The sequence below is a fragment of the Urocitellus parryii genome, chromosome 6 (assembly GCF_045843805.1).
Source record: "Urocitellus parryii isolate mUroPar1 chromosome 6, mUroPar1.hap1, whole genome shotgun sequence".
Taxonomy (NCBI): Eukaryota; Metazoa; Chordata; class Mammalia; order Rodentia; family Sciuridae; genus Urocitellus; species Urocitellus parryii.
In genome coordinates this window covers 148476001-148496333 of record NC_135536.1, presented here as the reverse complement: position 1 = coordinate 148496333, position 20333 = coordinate 148476001, and the positions used below count along the sequence as shown (strand labels likewise).

At 37.4% G+C, this 20333-nt stretch overlaps 1 protein-coding gene and 1 pseudogene across 3 annotated transcripts in view; one reads left to right on the top strand and one right to left on the bottom strand.

The window, feature by feature from the left end:
• The window catches only part of Entrep2 (endosomal transmembrane epsin interactor 2), a 406888-nt gene that overhangs the window by 240595 nt on the left and 145960 nt on the right, over positions 1-20333 (bottom strand). The gene's annotated exons all lie outside the window — the stretch shown is intronic.
• Positions 18009-19286, top strand: LOC113195438 (heterogeneous nuclear ribonucleoprotein A3 pseudogene; annotated as a pseudogene).

Sequence of the window (20333 nt, the reverse complement as noted above, 5' to 3'; positions counted from 1 at the left end):
AATAGCTATGAACAGGAGTAAAGACACAGGCATTCAGTGCTTCTTTAATTGCATTTGCTGCAAAATTCCACAATTCTATTTTTAATATTTGATTACACCATCAATATAGCTATATTCCACAAAAGCAATTGTTTTGCTTAGCAAAAAAAAATCAGAATGGAATAATGTCTGGAATGCTGACAACTGTAAGAATAGAAGCAATTTAGAACACTTTAGAATAATGATTGGAATAATTTATTCAGAATTTATAGCAAACATGCTCTAAAGACACACTATCATGGAGTCCACTCAAAGTCTAAGCTATGTACTAAACAAACTAAAAATGCACATAGAGCCCAGACTAGTATTTTATCAAAACCTTAATAGCAGCACTACCAAAAACCTGAAATTTTACCCAACATGTCCTAATCACCAGTTCTCTCTACAAAGACACCATTTAATTTAATGTGCTTTCCTTTCCTTTAAGGGCTTTGTCCAAACATCTATAAAGTAGTGAAGTGGAATCACTCAGCTAGCACAGAAATGACAAACAGGTGGCATTCTTTTATCATGAACTGAAGAGACGAGCCTCATAAATCCCCACATCACAGGCTGACAGCAGATGCCACTTTATACAGCTTCCCTCCACAGTATTTCAGGCACCATTACTTAAAATTTGTATTGATATGACACATCTCGCCTACCTGAAGACCATAAGCAAGTATGCTAGGACTGTTAGCAGGTGCAAATGTGTTTGATTCATGCTTCTAAAAGGTCGTTCACGGTAGCACGGGTCTTTGATTTCCAGGTAGGATGAAGAAGTTAGCAGCAAAGCAGGGTCCCAGCAAGAACAACCGGAAAAACAGACAAAACTGGAAATGAACCTGAGAGCAGCAGAATTCAGACAGACAGCAGGGAGGAATAAATCTCCCTCCATGAAGAGAGCTGAACCTTGCAGCTAGGTGGTAGCCACTTCTGGGTACAAGCAGGAGCCTGAGAACAACTGGGGAAAGCAGGTCCTGAGGAAGGCCCCAAGAGGGCTGTAGGTGGAGACTTAGGATGCAAACACAGAGTTGGCTTTGTCCTAGGGACAGATCATCCCTGGGATGGTTTTCAAATTCTGAAGGTAAGAGATTCACATCTTACCAAAAGCCACTGAAAAGGGAGCAGGGAAAAAAACAACTATAATTGGGAAACACAAGGCGGTGGTAGTGGGGGTGGGGGTACTTTGAAGAATACAAAAGATTCTCATTTGAAACTGTGAAAAGCCAGGGCACACCAGAGCAAGCCTGACTCCAGGACTGCAAATCATTTCTCAGTCAGCACAGTACCTGCCTGATTTAAAAGGATGGCCACCAAGTAATACAGAAACTAAAGTTAGCTGACCAACTTCAAAGCAATTCTAATTATTACACCCAGGAAAACAAACCAGATGAACAAAACAAATGAAGAACGTCACCAAATAACTATAATCTATAAAAATAATCAAAGAAAATATAAAACTAAAAAATGCAATATCTCAAGTTAATAACTCAACAGATGGATTTAACAGAAAGTCAGAAAGCAGAATATAGGACTAGAAAACTAGAAGACGAGTCAATTAAAGCAAGTATCCAAGCTAAGCAGGCACAGAGGGGAAAAAAATTACAAAGAATATTAGAAAGATAAAGGGCACGATAAAAAGGCCTAATGTGTATGATTCAAGTCCCAAGAGGAAGAATATATATATTAGTTTTTCATTGCTGTAATAGTTTGTTACTATAACAGAGCACCTAAGATAATTAACTTATAAAGAGAAAAGGTTTATTCAGCTCACATTTCTGGAGATTCTAGTCATGACTGAGTGGCTCCATTGCTTTGTCCCCTGGTATGGCAGGACCTCTTATAGGTCCCCATGTCCTAAGGGTTCTACCACTTCCCACTGTACCACCCTGGAGAACAATTCTTAAACATATGGACCTCTGGAGAACATTCAGCAATCTAAGATCATTACAAAATACCTGAGGCTAGGTAACTATAAAGAAAAGAAATTGACTTTGGTTCACAGTTCTCTAGGTCCAAAGTCAAAAGCCCACAGATAGCCTTCTTTTTTATATTTTTATTTATTTTTTAGTTGTAGAAGGATACAATACTTTATTTAATTTATTAGTTTTTATGTGATGCTAAAGATAAAACCCAGGGCCTTTCGAATACGAGGCAAGTGCTCTACCACGGACTTACAATGGCAGACCATACAACTAGCCTTCGTGATGGCCTTTTTACTAACAGAGTTCCAAAGTAGCACAGGCTATCACATGATAAGAGACATGTCCCTCTTCTTATAAAGCCACCAGTATCCCATCATGCGCCTTAATGACATTATCTATTCCTAATTGCCTTTCAATGGCCCATCCTCTAAACACCAAAATCAGATTAACTTTCTATCCCCTAAGGCCTCACATTGGGGATCAAATTTCAATATAGGAAACCTTGGGAAACATACACAAACTATATCCAAACCATAGGAATAAAGTAGAAGTAATTAATGGCTTAGAATTACCTAAAACAAATAAAATATCAAAAATCAAGAAACTCTTTAAAGCCCAGCTGGCCAACTACATAAAAGAGAAAGAAAAATACTAAAGAAAAGGGGAAAAATCTTAAAAGCAGCCTAAGAGCGGAAGTGGGCACACACACATTACCTTCAAAGGAGTCACAAAAAGACTGGCAATCAATTTCTAACAGAAATGTTGGAAATCACCTTGTAAGTCCTGAAAGGAAAATAATCAGCAACCCAGAATTCTATAACCAAGAAAACATCCTCCTAAAAGGAAGGGAAAATAAGGACCATTTTTAGGTAATCAAAGCTAAATTTGTCACCAGCAAACCTACACTAAGGGAAAGAAAAATGACCAGAGGAACACTCAGGTAAGCAGGAAGGAATTAAGATTGATGGAAGCAATGAATGAATACTGACCGTGAACAAACATGGGGAGCTATGAAAAAGATAGGCAGGTGGTACTGAAGTGACAGACGGACGAGGATGAATCCTAACGCAGCAGTACAAAGAAGGAAAACTGTCAGGAGCGGTGGCGTCAGCCTGTAATCCCAGCCACTGGGTAGGCTCAGCAAGAGGATCACCAACTTGAGGCCAGCCTGGGCAACTCAGAGAGACCCTATCTCAAAATGAAGTTTTAAAAAAAACTATTGAGTTCTGCAACCTGCCCAGGTGCCCGTCAACAGATGAACGGATAAAGAAAACTGTGGTTTATATACCCAAGGGAGTTTACTCAGCCATAAAGAAGAATAAAATTATGACACTTGTTGGTAAATGAATGGAACCGAGTCATATAAGCCAGACCCAGAAAGTCAAGGGTCATATGTCTTCTCTCATATGCGGAAGTTAGAGCAAAATTGGTGGAGGGGGGAGAGGGGCAAGGAGGGGAGAAATTCCATGAAATTAGAAGGGAGATTAGTAGAGCAGAGGGATTGAGGAGTGACAGTAAAAGGGAGGAACTGTAGGATGCAATCGACCAAATTATGCTATGTACATATATGAATATACCAAAGTGAATTCCATCTTTCTGTATACCTATAAAGCACCTAAAAAACCAAATAAATAGAAGACCAGGAGAGAAGAAGAAGGGAATGGGGGAGGGAGGAAAAGAGAGAAAGAAGAAGTATTGGAGGAAAAAAATGGAGCAAATTATATTCCCTGCTTGTATGATTGTGTCAAAATGAACCCCACTCTTATGTATAAAGCACATAAAGAAAACATTCTTTTAAAAGACTATGGAGGTAGCTCAGTGGTCCAGTGCTTACTTAAGAAGGAAGAAATGAACAAATGAAAGAAAAGAAAGAGAAAATTTAAAGAGAACAATATTGTGTGTATCACAGAATGTTCATTAGATTTAGGCACAAGTCTCAGTGAAGTACCTCTGCCATTGGGGCTGCCTTGGTATAGAAGGTTTGGGGGATTTGGAGGCTGGTCAAGGAAAGATATATGACCCCCAAAAGTCAGGAATACACATAAGCTTTCTAGAGTGGTGCTCAGACAGTGTTGTGTGGGAGGGGAAGTCCCTCAGTGTGAGACATCCATAGTCTGAAGTTCATGGGTATACCATCCGGAGGGAACTCCCAGGGAGAGGGGAGGCAAGAGGAGGTGATATCACTGGGTCGCTCAGTAGAAGTCAGGACAGAGAGATCTGAAGGGCAGCAGTAGGTTGGCGTCTTAAACCACAATGCACTCTCTTATCAATAGCTAGCACATGCTGAGAGAGGGTTCATGGTTTATCAGGTCCTCAATAGCTAAAAATCTGCTTATTAGAGCCATTTTAAAAATAACTAAATGTATTCAAGTGAAGCAAATTATATTCCAGGAATGCCTGATTGTGTCAAAACGAACCCCGATGTTACATATCACTAGAATACACTAATAAAAACATAAAGAAAATTAAATGTGTAACAATTTGAATTTGGCACCAGAGGGCTTTTGAGCTAACAAAGAAGTCTCATGAAGAAATAAAACACCCAGAGGCCAACATACAGAGGCCGTCTTCTATGGTGTTGACATGGTTTAAGTGTATCCCCCAAAGGCTCATGTGTTGGGGTTTAGTTTTCCATGCAGTGGTTTTGAGGCTGAGACTTTTAAAAGGTAGGAACTAGTGAAAAGTCCTTAGGTCAACTGGGGGAAATCTGCCCTCAAAAAGATGGTAGAGCCAGGCATCTGTAATCCCAGTAGCTCAGGAGACTAAAGCAAGGAGGATTGCAAGTTCAAAGCCAGTCTCAGCAATGGTGAGCCACTAACTTGGTGAGACCTTGTCTCTAAGTAAAATACAAAATAGGGCTGAAGATGTGGCTCAGAGTTGAGTGCCCCTGAGTTCAATCCCCAGTACAAAAAAAAAAAAAAAAAAAAAAAAGGACTGTGGGACTCAAGGCTCTCTGTGACTTCTAGTTTTGCAATGTGATCTCTCCCTGTCTCACATGGTCCCAACATCATGGTGTGATCTACCATGAGGAGATGCAGCCCAGGGGCCTCTTGCCAATACTATTGTTATGCAGTAAGGACTTTCAGCCTCCAAAACTGTGGGTTAAACAAACTTCTTTTCTTTATGGATACCTGAACTCAAGTATTTCATTATACTCATGGAAAACATTAAGACAAGCTCATTTGTGGTACAATTAGAAAGGGGGACTAAAATCAGGAAGGGGAGTTAGGAAAGGTATTTGAAAGCAGATTCCCCTCACTTTACCCTAGGAGAATTCTGTATGGTTGTTCCCTAAGAACATTAAAATATGTCTGTGATATGAAGATCGGCCGGCACAGTCTACACTGAAGCAACAGGAGCCAAGACAAGGCTCATTGAAGTTGACCCTACCATGCCCTCTAGCATTGTAACATCTTTTAGCTGAAGCTAATACAGGATGTGCTCTATCAAAAAAAGGAACCAAAACCATGAGAAAGATCTGGGATCCATAAAATGAGCCAATGTAATTCCAGAGATAACAGCAAAGGATATTCCAAGATAAAAGCTGTGCAACAGGCTCTACAGAGCCACCAACCAAAAAGGAGAAAAGAATGCAGTCTCTAAGAAGAAAATGGACAAAGAGATATTATCTGCTGGAAATTGCCCTTGTACAAAATTCTACTGAGAGCCTGAAAAGGGAGGTTTTTTAGTTAATTCAATGAAAAACCAAGGCAAGTACCAACTTCAGTAAAACAAAAAGTAAATTAGGCAACAACCATACTACCCTACACAGCAATACCATGAATAATATAGAGGCATGTTAATGTAAACCTAAATACTGAAATATTGATTTAACTAAATGTGTAATACATCTACCCTGGAGGGTGAGAAAGGGGAAGCAGAAGGAATGCTGAGGTAGAAATGAAATCAAGTTCTCATCTCTCTAGTAAGTCTAAACTTAGTTCTAAAAGTGAATAATCAAATAGAGATCTATATTCTATTCAGAGATGTGGAGATGTGTGGTAAGGCCAGGAAAAAAAGCTAAGAGGCAAAAACAGTTGCTTCTAGGAAAATTGAAACAGGACACCCATTGGGACTTCCTATTTGCTATTGGACCCTTTAAACTATGTCCTTATTTTATTAGATGACACAAAATTAATGTTAAAAAGAAAGGCATGTTTTTCTTTTTAGCAGGGTAAAACCTGAAATACTCGAGCCACACAAGAATATCAGCATCTCTAACAGGGAAACAGCTAATTATTTTACATTTTAAATTTTTTTTTAAACATAGAGAAAGCTTACTGTCCTAAATTATGCCAAACTCCCAAATCTCTCCATTTCTCATGGTACCACATGGAAAATTGAATTTGATGTGTCTATCCCCCAAACACCAAAAAGATTAAGATCAGCTAATTTCTTCAGTTATAATTTCATGAATAATGGACTCTAAGTACTGGCAAGTAGCCAACACCTTGTCAGATGCTGAAGATGGCATAATGGGCCCTTGGAAAATAACTCCAAATTCAGGACATAACAGCTGAATGGTACTAAGCATACCTTAACTCGCACCTAAGATAAGGACCCCATACACCTATTATCTGCCTCTCAGGAGACTTTAACAACATTGTGACAGTTTGAAAGGGGCTTCTGAGGCTGAGCTAACATCTTTGAATATAGAGGGAGAAGAAACATTAAATCCTTGGATTGAGAAAAAGGAAACAGCAGGGTAAATTCTGGGAGTTTTAAGGAGGAAAAACCAGCAAGCTTATGTTAAATGAGGGAAAAATAAGAAAGACCCCTAGTGACTGTAAAGCCAAAGAAGTCTGGTGTGCTGTAAAGTTGGAAGTTACTGCTCTCTTCTGTGCAAGGTAAACCCCCATCCTCTACCATCTCCACAACAAAAACATTAAAAAATTTGTTTTAAAAAGATTATAATCTGTATATGGGTACATTACAGTAGAAAGAAGATGACAAGGACTTAAAATTTTTTTAAATTTTAATTAGGTATATATGACATCAGAATGCATTTTGATTCATTGTCCACAATTGCAGCACAACTTTACAATTCTATGGTTGCACACAATGTAGCATCGCACCATATGTGCAGTCATACGTGTATATAGGATAATGATGTCCATCTCATTCCACCATCTTTCCTGCCCCCATGTCCCCTCCCCACCCCTACCTCCCCTTTGCCCCATGAAAGTTCCTCCATTTTTCCCATCCCCCAGCCCCCAGTTATGGATCAGCATCCACTTATCAGAGAGAGCATTCAGCCTTTGGTTTTTTGAGACTGGCTTACTTCACTTAGCCTAATATTCTCCAACTCCATCCATTTACCTGCAAATGCCATAATTTTATTCTGTTTTAATGCTGAGTAATATTCCATTGTGCATATATACCGGTTTCTTTATCCATTCATCTATTAAAGGGCATCAAGGTTGCTTCCACAGTTTAGCTATTGTGTGTTGAGCTGCTATAAACATTGATGTGGCTGCATTACTATAGCACATCAGAGTAGGCCCTGACTTTCTTAACAAGACTCCTAAAGCTCAAGAAATAAAAATCAAGAATTAATAAACGGGATGGACTCAAACTAAAAAGCTGCTTCTCAGCAAAAGAAACAATCAATGAGGTGAAAAGAGAGCCTACATTTTGGGAGCAAATTTTTACCACATGTACATCAGATGGAGCCCTGATCTCTAGGATATATAAAGAACTCAAAAGCTTAACACCAAAAAGTCAAACAACCCAATCCATAAAAGGGCTAAGGAGCTGAACAAATACTTCTCAGAAGAAGTATATATTTGGTCAACAAATATATGAAAAAATGTTCAGCATCTCTAGTAATTAGAGAAATGCAAATCTCATCCCAGTCAGCATGGCAGATATCAAGAATACAGACAACAATAAATGTTGACAAGGATGTGGGGGGAAAGGCACACCCATTCATTGTTGGTGGGACTGCAAATTGGTGCAACCAATCTGGAAAGCAGTATGGAGGTTCCTTAGAAAACTTGGAATGGAACCACCATTTGACCCAAATATCCCACTCCCTCAGTCTATACCCAAAGGACTTAGAAAGGTTTTGAAAGTGTCAAATTTAGCCAAAATATGACAGTATTAAAATGGGCCCTGAGCATGGGGGCTAGATGGAGAATATAACCTAAGAAATTAGAAGACATGGTAGGAAGATCATTGGACATGGTAGCCAATGGAAACAGTATGTACCCCAATTATATCAGATCTATGGTAGTAGTGCTATGGATTTGAGATACATAATGCAATGAATAATTTTGGGGATATTTAAATGTGTCTGAAGATGCTTCTACAGAATATTAATTTCTCAAGATACACACATACATAAGGGTCCATAGTCAATGAGATCTGAAAATAAATGAGTGTATTCTTTCAGAAAAGTCACCGTGCCCATCAGAATGACAAATGCTCTGACAGGTTCCAATACACAACACAAGACAAGAAAATGGTTCAACCTTGAATAAGCAGGCCTTCCCCAATGTGACCTTAGAATCTTTTTTTAAAGCAGAATACATATTTAACATCTTGCATAAGCAGTCTCATACTGCACAAACTATAGAAAACGTTGGCAGAGAAAATTATAATGGGAATTCAGAAAGCAACAAGGTAGGGTTCCTCCCCCCTCCAAAATGGAAATAGCTTTTTCTGACTACATAAATAATATATACCCAGGTGGCTAAATTTAGATAATATGAAAAATTATAGAAGAAGAAAGTAAAACTCACCCACATGGCTGAAACAGAGATAAACCAATGGAAATATTTAAGTGTATATATATATAACGAGATTTTTTTTTCTACTCAAAAAGTCCAAACGATTTTTTTTTCCTACAGAGACAAGGCTCATGCATGGTACACAGCATTCCATTTACAAATGTATTGTGGGTCTAGGCTTTCTTGACCAGAGATCAGAAATCCCTGAATTCTTAAAATATCTCTCACTTTTCGTGTTTCCAAGAACCAACATTCTCTTTTTCACTTCTTTTCACTGGGTCAGTGGACACTCAGACCAAAAATCAGGAGCGAGAGTATGGCCCAGTCCCACTGGGAGCTCCGGGCTACACCAGGCTCTACTCCAGGTCCTTGAACTTGGCAGTCAAAGCTTTGTGACAGGTCAAGGAGGAGCTGTTTTGGGTGCAGGCTGAGTCTGGGTACAGCAATGCTGAGACTGGGTCTGGTGGTGAATTTGATCCCTGCAGCTCCCTGCCCTAGCACAGATCCTGCCACAGGTCCTGCCACCTATTCCACACTTTAGGGGATTCATTACTGCAACTAGGATACTACCCTTCCCCCCTACACACACACACACACACACACACACACACACACACACACACTCACTCACTCACACAGAGAAGCACATGGACTGAGGCTCTGGAATGATAGGATGCAGTGCAAGTCATGTAGGTCCACACAGGCTCCTAGAGGTAGAGAGCTGGGTCAACAGCACCTGTTACAGCCATAACCCAGTCCCTGGGAACAAAACAAGAGTTAATGAGGGCAAATTTAGCTCTGCCAGGGATAACTTCCCCACAGCACTCGCTGGAGGGCAAGGAGAAGCAGAGTTCAGCCCACAAACTCCACTGACAAGTATGGCCTGTTTGGGTTGAAGCTGAGAAGGAACAAAACCAACTCTAATTGGGATCCACAAACCTCCCCATTGCTGGTGGATTTTCAAATTGACTCCCCAGAAAGAGGTGTCTCTGTCTGAATCATATGAAGGAGAAATATGAAGGGGAGTTTCCTTTGTCCCCGCCCCCCCTTTTTTTGGTAAGTTGTTTTGTTTTCCTTTGTTATTATTTTTCATAGTTCTAATTCTATGTATTTTAATTGGATTTTTCTCCTGATACCTCTTTTCTTTCTCATTGGTATTCCCTTCTCCTTTTTCTTTCTCTCCTAATTTCTTCTTCTCTTTCCTCCCCTTTTAATCTTTCTATTTCTCTATTTTAGTATTAAGTACACTATTATTAATGCCTAATTTTTCTACCTGTTCTACATTATTCTTTCTCTTGGGTTAGTAAAGTTGTAGAGATCATTTCCTTCTAAGTTTTAGATTTTATGTTGTGACTTATAAAATTATATGAAGTGACTTATAAATACACACACACAAATCCTCTTAATATACACTTCACTGCAGGTTATTCTTTTCAAAACACTGCTACATCGATGTTCATAGCAGCACAATTCACAATAGCAAGACCGTGGAACCAACCTAGATGCCCTTCAATAGATGAATGGATTAAAAAAATGTGGCATTTATACACAATGGAGTATTACTCTGCATTAAAAAATAACAAAATCATAGAATTTGGAGGGAAATGGATGGCATTAGAGCAGATTATGCTAAGTGAAGCTAGCCAATCCCTAAAAAACAAATGCCAAATGTCTTCTTTGATATAAGGAGAGTAACTAAGAACAGAGTAGGGAAGAAGAGCATGAGAAGAAGACTAACATTAAACAGGGATGAGAGGTGGGAGGGAAAGAGAGAGAGAAGGGAAATTGCATGGTAATGGAAGGAGACCCTCAGGGTTATACAAAATTACATACAAGAGGAAGTGAGGGGAAAGGGGAAAATAATACAAGGGGGAGAAATGAATTACAGTAGAGGGGGTAGAGAGAGAAGAGGGGAGGGGAGGGGAGGGGAGGGGGGTAGTAGAGGATAGGAAAGGCAGCAGAATACAACAGACATGAGTATGTCAATATGTAAATCAATGGAAGTGTAACTGATGTGAATCTGCAATCTGTATACGGGGTAAAAATGGGAGTTCATAACCCACTTGAATCAAAGTGTGAAATATCATATATCAAGAACTATGTAATGTTTTGAACAACCAATAAAAAAAGAAAAAAAAACCAAAATAGTGCTGGTGGATTGATCTAGCACTTGGATTCTATTGAGTGGGTGTTCTGACACTCAGATATACCCCCAGCCCAAGGCACATTGTAAAGAGATAACTGCTCACTAGAAAGACCTCAGACAATAGTGAAAGAGAAATCCATCCCAACAGATGCATTAAATCTCAATATAGAATTATAGGAAAAATGAGAAAAAAAGGATAAAAAGATACCTCAAAAAGTTCATAATACCCAATAAATGAATCCACTGATATCAAAGTGGATGAAGTGCTGGAGATAGAATTTTAAAAATTGATTGCAAAATGACCAGGGGACTCAAAGAAGGTACAATTAAACAGCTGAAAGAATTAAGGAAGACAATACAGGATATGAGTGAGAAATTAGGAAAGGTAGCAGAATACAACAGTTACTATTATGGCATTATGTAAAAATGTGGATGTGTAACTGATGTGATTCTGCAAACTTTGTAATGTTTTGAATAACCAATAAAAAAATAAAATAAAGAGATATTCTGAAAAAGAGCCATAGAGAAACCTTGAAAATGAAAAATACAATGAGTCAGACATGGTGACACATACCTATAATTTCAATGGCTGGGAGGATGAGAACCACAAGTTCAAGGCCAGCCTCAGCAACTTAGCCAGGCCCTAAGCAATGTAGTGAGACTCTTTCAAAATAAAAAATAGAAAGTGCTGGGATGTGGCTCAGGGGTTAAGCACCTGAGTTCAATTTCCAGTACCAAAAAAAAAAAAAAGAAAGAAAAGTACAATGAGTCAAATTAAAAACTCAGCTGAAACTCTAATAGACTAAATCAAGCAGAAAACAGAATTTCAGGGCTTAAAGACAAGGTGAATAAACTTGAATAGTCCATCAATAATGGAAAAAAGTAAAAGAAAAAGAAACTATGACCAGAACATACAAGAACTCTGGAACAACATTAGATATCTATCTTAAGACAGGTTAATGGCATAGATAATCTATTCAATGAAATAATGGTGGAAAATTTCCCAAACCTTGGGAATGAGATGGACATGCAGATTCTGGATGCATTTACAACTACATAGACAAGACCTGAAAAGAACAAAGAAAGAATTTTAAAATTTGAAAGAGAGAAAAATGAAGTGACTTGTAAACATAAAACAATCATTAGAAAAGCAGATTCCTTAGGAGAAGCTCTGAGGAGAGGAGGACTGGAATGACGTATTTCATACCCTGGAAAAAAAGAAAAAGGAAAAAAAAAAGAAAAGAACTACCAAATTAGATTTGTTATATCCAGCAAAGCTATCCTTCAGAGTTGAACAAGAAATAAAATCTTTCCAAGTAAACACAAACTAAAGGAATTTCTGACCACCAAACCAGCACTGCAGAAGATACTTAACGGAATCCTACATAGAAGAAAAGAATAAAATCAACCAATAAACACAGGAAAGAATAAATCTCAGTATAAGAAGAGACAAGGAAATAAAAAATAAATCAAACAGAAACAAAACAAAAGGATAAGAAGTAATACATGTCTCTATAATAACACTGAATTTAAATGATCCTAATTTGCCAATTAAAAGACACAGACTGACAGATTGAATTAAAAACCAAGACCCAATTTCATGTTGTCTACAAGGAAGATACCTTGTTGGTAAAGACATTAATAAACTGAAAGTGAAAAGACAGAAAATGATTGTAGATGTTCATGCCCTAGTGCACCCAATTTCATAAAACAAACACTAAAGGGACAGATAGAATCTGGAATCAAACAAGAATAGAAACACTACATGGGGCTGGGATTGTGGCTCAGTGATAGAGCACTCACCTAGCACGTGTGAGGCCCTGGATTCAATCCTCAGCACCACATAAAAATAAATTAAAAAATTAAAGATATCAAAAAAATCAAGAAGAAATATTTTAAAAAGAATAGAAACACAACATACCAGAATTTATTCATAGAGTAAAGGCAGTTCTAAGAGGGAAATTTTATACATATGAATGCCTATATAAAAAAAACAGAAAGATGGTAAATAAATAACGATACACTTCAAGGTCTTAGAAAAACAGGAACAAACCAATCACAAACCAGTTGAAGGAAAGAAATAATAAATACCAGAGCTGAAATTCATGAAATAGGGAAAAATATCAAGGAATCAATGAAACAAAGAGTTAGTTCCTTGAAAAGTTAAAGATTAATAAACCCTTAGCCAAACTAAGCAAAAGAAAGAGAAGACCCTAATTAACAAAAGTAGAGCAGAAAACGTGGGATATTTCAAAGATACCACTGAAATCCATAGGATGATTAGGGAATATTTTGAAAACTCATACTCCAACAAATTGGAAAATCTAGAAGAAATGGATAAGTTTCTAGACATACAACCTACCAAAACAGACTAATAACAAGCAATGAGTTTGAAGTAATAAAAAAATTTCCCCAAAAAGAAGAGCCCAGGACCAGGTGGGTTCACAACTAAACTTTATCAAATCTTTAAAGAGGAACTAATTCCAATGCTCCTCAAATTATTCTATGAAATAAAAAGTCAGGGAACATTTTCCAAACTCATTTTATGAAGCCAGTATCACCCTGATACTAAAACTATATAAGTACATATCCAGGATAGAAAATTACAGAACTCCTTGACAAACAAACATAAATACAGAAATACTTAATAAAATACTTGCAAATTGAATTTAACAACACATTAAAAATATCATACATTATGTTCAAATTTGTTTCATCTCAAGGATTCAAGAATGGTTCAACATCCACAAATTAATAAGTTTAACACATCACATAAACAGAATTAAGAACAAAAATCACATGACTATCCTTATAAATTCAGAAAAAGCCTTCAACAAAATTCAACACCCATTCATGATAAAAACATTGCAGAAACTAGGAAAAGAAGAAGAAGACACTTAACTGAATCCTACACAGAAGAAGATTAAAATTGGGCTGGGATTGTGGCTCAGTGGTAGAGCGCTTGCCTAGCACATGCAAATCCCTGGGTTCAATCCTCAGCACCATATAAAAATAAATAAATAAAATAAAGATATTGTGTTTAACTATAATTGAAAAATAAATATTTTTTAAAAAGATTAAAATCAACCAGTGAACACAAGGAAAGAATAAATCTAAACAAGAAGAGATAATCAAACAGAAATAAAACAAAATGACAATAAGTAACACATGCCTTAACATAAAAAAGGCTATATGTGACAAACTGAAAGCCACACTGAATGAGGAGAAACAGAAAGCATTTCCTCTAAGATCAAGAACAAGACAAGAGTGTCCAGTTTTACCATTGCTTTTTAATATACTACTTGAAATTTTATCCAGGGAAGAGAAAGAAATAAAAAGGATGTAACTAGGGAAAGAAACAATTTCATTCACAATAGCTTTAAAAATAAGAGTAAAGCAAATGAAAGATATGTAAAAGGAAACTGACAAAGTGCTGAGAAAAGAAATTGAAGAAGACATTAGAAGATGAAAATACCTCCCATGTTCATGGATAGGCAGAATTAATATTGTTAAAGTGGCCATACCCCCAATAGAGATCTATAGTCAATGCAATTTCTAGCAGAATACCAATGATATTCTTCACAGAACCAGAAAATAATCCTAAAATTCATGTGAAAGAACAAAAGACTTAAAATAGCAAAAGCAATCCTGAGCAAAAAGAGCCAGACTGTAGTTAACACAATACCCCAATTTCAAATTATGCTACAGAAAAGAAACAAAACAAAAAACAATATGGTACTTGTATAATAAAAACAGACACACCAGCCAATGGAATAGAAGAGAAAATGCCAAGACAAAAACCACACACCTACAGTCATCTAATCTTTGACAAAGGCACCAAAAACATGTATTGGTGAAAAGGTAGTCTCTTTAACAAATGGGGTTAGGAAAACTGGATATTCATAAGTAGAAGAATGAAACTATATCCGTATCTCTCACCCTGCACACAAGTCAACTCAAAATGGATCAAAGACCTAGGAATTAGATCAGAAACTTCACAACTGCTTGAAGAAAATGTAGGGTCAATACTCCAACATGAAAGGCATTGACTTTCTCAATAGTACTCCTGAAGCTCAGGAAATAAAAGCAAGAATTGATAAGGGATAGCATCAAATTTTAAAAGCTTCTGCACAGCCAGGAAAACAAGAGTGTGAATAAAGTGCCTACAAAATTGGGAAAAAATCTAGCCAGCTCTTCTTCTAACAGAGAATTAATATCCAGAATACATTTATAACTCAAAAAACACCAAAAAAAAACCTCTCCAAATAACCCATTCAACAAATGGACAAATGAACTAAAAAGGCACTTCTCAAAAGAGGTAGTATAATGAGCCAAAAACTATATGAAAAAAATGTTCAACACCTTCAAGTCCTCAGGGAAATGGAAATAAAACTACTTTGAGATTCCATTTCACTCCAATCAGAATGGCAGTCATCAAGACAAATAACAATAAATGCTGGCAAGGATATGGGAGAAAAGAAACTCTTGTACACTCTTGGTAGGAATGTAAATGAGTACAACCACTATAGAAATTAGCATGGAGTTTCCTTGAAAGACTAGAATAGAACCACCGTATTATCTATCTGTACCACTCCTCCATATTTACCAAAAGAATTAAAGTCATCATGTCAGAGATACATGTGCACAAATGTTTATCTTCTTTTTTTCTTTTGTGGTGTTAGGGATTGAATCCATGGTCTTGTGTATGTGAGGCAAGCACTCTACCAACTGAGCACACATGTTTATCATAGCACAATTCATAATAGTAAGCTATGTAAGTCGCCTTCGTGTCTATGATCAGATGAAGGAATGCACAAAGAAAATGTGGTATATTCAGCCTTTGTCCTTTGCATAAAACTATATGGAAGAGCACCACATTAAGTGAAACAAACCAGACTCAGAAAGACAAGTATGTTTTTGCTTATTGGAAGCTAGAGGAAATGAGAAAAGTTTTTTTAAAAAAAGGAATGTCTTGAAAGTAGAAGGAAGACCATTAGGGTAGAGGAAGGTGATCAGAGCAAGGGAGGAGGAGAGGGTGAGTGGTTACATGAAGGAGTGACATTGATAAATTATGTTACATACATTTATAATATACGAAAAGGAAACTCACTACTTGTATAACTTATTATGCACCAATACAAAACATCCTGTGGGCATTAACTCTCCAATGATAGAAAGAGACTATTTTAAGAATTCCTCTATCATGGGAAAAGGAAGCAGATATTGTTGCTGACCTCTTCTACTCTTTCTGGGCAATCTTCAGCCTCTCAGCAGAGAGAGCCCACAACAGAGTAAAGGCTGTCTTGGCCACTAGAAACCCAACAAAAGGGGCATCAAACAGAGAGAAGAGGTGAAGATGGTGCTCTGAGAACCTTTGGTACCCTCAGGAGATTGACTCTAGGACTCCCTGTCCCTGCCCATTGCCAAATCCATGGATGCTCAAGGCCCTTATATTAAATGGAGAAGTGTTTGCATAAAATCTATGCATATACTCTTGCATACTTTAAATCATCTCTAGATATAATACCTAATGCAGAATGAATGCTGTACAAGTAGTTCTTTTGCTGGATTGTTTATTGAATAATGACAAGATGAAAAATTTGTTCATGGATTTTGAATATTTTCAATTTGCAGTTAACTGAATCTGTGGGTGTGGAGCCCTCACATACAGGGGGATGACTGTTTATTTTGGCCTTGACCATGAAGCAGAGAAGAAATGGTGGCCAGTGTCCCAGATGTACCCAAGCTCACAGCCTCAACACATTTCTTTTTACTGACAACTCGAGACTTTCTGCAAGTTGTTCTCCACATAAATTCCTACCCAGTTCCTCTTCACTGGTAGGCATCAGAATATCACATCCATCATGTCCGTCTTCAAGACTCTTGTCTTGCCAACCAAATCATGTTTTTCTACTTCTCTTGACCCAGTATATTCTGTTTCTATGATCAAAACTTATCAGTTCCAAACATCTTTGATGACCCTGACACTTTCATTATAGTTTTAAATCCTCTATTCTGTTTAGGATTATTTTTTGTATCACATTCTGTTTGATCTTATTAATAATAACAGTCCTACTTTTTATTCCTCCTTCCCAATATTTCTTTGCTAATGCCTTGGTCTGTCAGTTTAAGCACATCTTTTGGTCAATGTCATCTATCCATTTTTTTGCCTTTTGTCCCCAAATTCAAAAGCACTGTCATTTAATATAAAATATTAAGCAATGGTCTTTTATTGTGATGGCTGACATATCTGAATTTTTTTCCTGCCATCTTATTTTTTAGATTGCTTATTGTATTTTCTTACTTTGGTTTCTTTTTTTCTGTCTTTTGCTATTTTGATTAACTCTTCTTTTTGCTTGTTGTCTTCTTTTTCTAGTGATTAGAAATTATACATCAATTTTCTAACTGAATTTTTCAGTGTCTATTTGAAATCATATATCTAGTAAGTATATGTGAATGGCGTGTGTGTGTGTGTGTGTGTGTGTGTGTTCTTTACAACATGGTTAGATTTTGTATTCTACTCTATCTCCCAGATTTTGGGAAGAAACCACATTAGCATCAATAGTTCAAGCTTAACTTTACATTTTATTGATTTAATTGCTTCTTATGCATTATTTATACCAATGATTCCCATTTCCTGATTTAATTTTTATTGATATTTTTTTCATTTCCTTTATGTACTTCAACTAATTTATTTTTTCAGAAACATGATGCAGAGACACTGAATTCACCGTATTTCTGAAAATTACTTTCATTTTCCCATTGCATGAATGAATTTAGAAACCCTGCATACAGAAAGCCTAGAGAAATCTTGCTTAAAACCTATTCCATCAAAAATATGTAAATGTTGCTACATTGTCTTCAATCATTTGGTGTTGAGGATTAAAATGCAGTTTAAGCCTGATTTGTTGTTCTTCTTAAGTATTAAATCTTTAATACTTATCCTAGATTTCTTTTAATCCCATCTCCAACATCAGCACAATGGTCATCAACATCAGCATGATTTTCAGTGGGAACAAACCACATTCAAACCACAGCCATCATCTTCCAACTTCAAGAAGCCACTGAGTAAATGGCACACAGTTAAACAGAAATGTGGAATCAGATTTTCAAACAACTCAGACTCAGGAACTCATGAAGCCATATTGCAATAGAAAAGACCAATGAAATGTGATGAAGACAGAAATGTGTTACTCTGAGGAACCAGATTACCAAAACTGGGTAAGTGGGTGGGAAGACCAAAGGGAGGATCACTTTTGGAACTAAGAAGAATGAGACAGAAAGGGAAATTATGAGAGAAAAACTAAGGGTCATAGCGAGTATGTACAAGACATCAGATAGTTGTAGAGAAAATATTTTAGGCCGCCCGGTGGCCCCCAGCCGTCGCCGTCCGCCACAGGGGGGTGGGGACCAAAGGAACCAGAGCAATTGAGGAAGCTGTTTATTGGTGGTCTGAGCTTTGAAACTACAGATGATAGTTTAAGAGAACATTTTGAGAAATGGGACATACTCACAGATTGTGTGGAAATGAGAGACCCCCAAACAAAACGTTCCAGGGGCTTTGGTTTTGTGACTTTTGTGTTGAAGAGGTAGATGCAGCAATGTGTGCTCGGCCACACAAGGTTGATGGGCGTGTAGTGGAACCAAAGAGAGCTGCTTCTAGAGAGGATTCTGTAAAGCCTGGTGCCCATCTAACAGTGAAGAAAATTTTTGTTGGTGGTATTAAAGAAGATACTGAAGAATATAATTTGAGAGATAACTTTGAAAAGTATGGCAAGATTGAAACCATAGAAGTTATGGAAGACAGGCAGAGTGGGAAAAAGAGAGGATTTGCTTTTGTAACTTTTAATGATCATGATACAGTTGACAAAATTGTTGTTCAGAAATACCACACTATTAATGGGCATAATTGTGAAGTGAAAAGGGCCCTTTCTAAACAAGAGATGCAGTCTACTGGATCACAAAGAGGTTGTGGAGGTGGATCTGGCAACTTTATGGGTCGTGGAGGAAACTTTGGAGGTGGTGGAGGTAACTTTGGCCGTGGTCGAAACTTTGGTGGAAGAGGAGGCTATGGTGGTGGAGGTGGTGGCAGCAGAGGTAGTTACAGAGGAGGTGATGGTGGATATAATGGATTTGGAGGTAATGGTGGCAACTATGGTGGTGGTCCTGGTTATAGTAGTAGAGGAGGTTATGGTGGTGGTGGACCAGGATATGGAAACCAAGGTGGTGGATATGGTGGTGGAGGAGGATATGATGGTTACAATGAAGGAGGAAATTTTGGTGGTGGTAACTATTGGTGGTGGTGGGAACTATAATGACTTTGGAAATTACAGTGGACAACAGCAATCAAATTATGGACTCATGAAGGGGGGCAGTTTTGGTGGAAGAAGCTCTGGCAGTCCCTATAGTGGTGGTTATGGATCTGGTGGTGGAAGTGATGGATATGGTCGCAGAAGGTTTTAAAAACAGCAGAAAAGGGCTACAGTTCTTAGCAGGAGAGAGAGCAAGGAGTTGTCAGGAAAGCTACAGGTTACTTTGAGACAGTCGTCCCAAATGCATTAGAGGAACTGTAAAAATCTGCCACAGAAGGAACGATGATCCATAGTCAGAAAAGTTACTGCAGCTTAAACAGGAAACCCTTCTTGTTCAGGACTGTCATAGCCACAGTTTGCAAAAAGTGCAGCTATTGATTAATGCAATGTAGTGTCAATTAGATGTACATTCCTGAGGTCTTTTATATGTTGTAGCTTTGTCTTTGTCTTTTTCTTTTCATTACATCAGGTATATTGCCTTGTAAATTGTGGTAGTGGTACCAGGAATAAAAAATTAAGGAATTTTTAACTTTTCAATATTTGTGTAGTTCAGTTTTTCTACATTTTAGTACAGAAACTTTAACAAAATGCAGTTTTGAAGGTGTTTCCTTGTGAGTTAACAGTAAAGAAGATCATTGTTAATTACTATTTTGTATGAATTTTGCTAAAATTAACTGTAAAGAAATACCTGCTGACTTGCAGTTTAAGGGGAATCTATTCTCCCCATTTCCAAACCATGATATGAATGGGCGCTGACATGTGGAGAGAATAGATATTTGTATGTTTGAAATGTGTGTTTTAGATAAATAGGATTGCGTATTTAAATTAGCGTATTTGTGAATTTAATAGCACTAAGATTATCTTCAAATGAAAAAAATCTCAAAATTCAAAAAAAAAAGAAAATATTTTAGTTTTGTTTTTGGTATTGTAGAAAAATTTCTGAATTTCAAGGAGGGAGCCCTCATGAATGGATTAGCACCTTTCTTGCAGGAGTGAGTTCTCGCTCTCTCAGGACTGGATTAGTTAGTTACTGGAGAGAGGGTTGTTATAAAGTAAGGATGGCCTCTGCCTCCTTCCTCCTTTCTCTATCTCTGACTCTCCTCCTTCCCCTATGAGGACATTTTTTATTATATTGGGCTCACCTAGATAATACAGGATAATCTCCCTACCAAAAGCCCTTAATTTAATCACACTTGCA